This window comes from Triticum dicoccoides, chromosome 3B (genome assembly GCF_002162155.2).
Source record: "Triticum dicoccoides isolate Atlit2015 ecotype Zavitan chromosome 3B, WEW_v2.0, whole genome shotgun sequence".
Lineage (NCBI taxonomy): Eukaryota > Viridiplantae > Streptophyta > Magnoliopsida > Poales > Poaceae > Triticum > Triticum dicoccoides.
The window spans coordinates 510,941,754-510,943,520 of record NC_041385.1 but is presented as its reverse complement, the minus strand read 5'-3'; positions in this window follow the sequence as shown (position 1 = coordinate 510,943,520).

Below are 1,767 nucleotides of genomic sequence, written 5' to 3'. Positions count from 1 at the left end.
CATTTTACAAGTATGAACGTTACCTCCCAACTATTCTACTTTACAAGTGCAATCTTATTCATGAACATTAGAAATGAACTCTTTTGCTATGGTTTACGCTGTTACCAACTGTGTATCAGTAGTCCAAGTAGATGCATATCTACTAGAATGTACCTATGCAAACTCTTTTTCTTCTTTTTCTAGAGAACATATCCAGCCCCTTCTTAGGGAAAACTGTTTGTTTTTCTTTAGAATGACTTGAAAAAAATTAAGTTTGTTTTCTGAGCAAACAGTATTTCTTTATTGATAAATTAGACAAAGTATACCAGATAAAAAAATAAACAACAAAAAGCCAATATAAAACAAAAAAAATACATCAAGTCCTTTGTAGTCGTTGACTGTACATCCATCTCTTGCATCTTAATATTCCTCCCTCAATACATCTAGTGCAGAAACTGCAGAAGACCGAACTTGCACAAGCTCAACCAACCTCAAAGGTTTAAGAGTCGCTCCTAATAACACGCAAGAACCTAAGATTGTTGAACGCGCCAAACTAACCTCAAAAGGTTTAAGTCAAGATGGGAATGGGCTGACCCGGACCTGGACTTGGACCTAGCCTCGTGGCTCCAAGGTTAGAAGAAAGTATAGTTTTCCCCCTAAAATCCTCCATGATGGATCAATATCCCCCTAAACTCTAAAACCGGATCATTTTCCCCCTGAACTCTACGAAACCAGATAAATGTGGCCCTGGGGTGGTTTTGGGGTGGATTGAAGGTGGTTTTGCTTGTAATCATGCTGACTTGGCAGGCGTCGCCCGCTCGAGCTTGAGCTCGGCGGCCATGGCCATGGCCGAGCTCGGTCGTCCACGCGCCAGCCCAGCCACCCCAATGCAAACCTGTAACCACCCACGGCCGTGGCCCCGCATCCTCTCTCACGTGCATGCCCTCCCCTGGACGGCACCGCCACCACGCCGGGTTAAAGAAGAGGAGGTGCGCCACCGCCGGCAGTGGCCTGATATCTGTGTTGAGCAAGGTGCTGTGCGGCAAGGCCATGATCTAGGAGTGCTCTCCGTCCTGGAGTTGCACTCCGATGAGGAGTCTCTGGTGCATCATGCGCTGCAAGCTCTCGGGCCTCAGTAAATCACGCCATGGACTCAGCCTCGTGTTACAATCAATGGTTGATTTTACTTTTCTTGTTTGTTCTGTTCTTGTGACAATAGAGACAGGGCCATCCAGGGGAGGGCACGAGCAAGAATGAGGCTGACGGGCTGCGGCCGGGGGCTGTTTGGCAGGCGCGTGCACAGCCGAGCTCAAGCTCGAGCGGACGACACTACTTTTGCCAAGTCAGCACCGTTACAAGCAAAACCACCTTTAATCCTCTCCAAAACCACCCGAGGGCCACATTTATCCGGTTTCACAGAGTTTAGGAGAAAAATAATCCGGTTTTAGAGTTTAGGGGGATATTGATCCATCAAGTAGGATTTGAGAGGGAAAACTATACTTTCTTCCCAAGGTTATATGTGAGGCCATAGGTCGGCCCATTTTATAAAAAAATTATGGCCTAGCTGACCCATTGGGTACATGAGGCCGACCCAAAATTAAGATGAAAAATCTATATATCCATTGTGCGTAATCTGAAGACTGGAAAGGAAACCAGGACGGCAAGCTGGACAAGTTGGAGAGGATGGCAAGCTTGCTGGCGACTGAGACGACGAACTAGTTCACGACTTCGAAGAAAGAGTGAAAATAAGGATTTTAAAGGTCAGAGAGACGAGACTGCTCCGCTCCG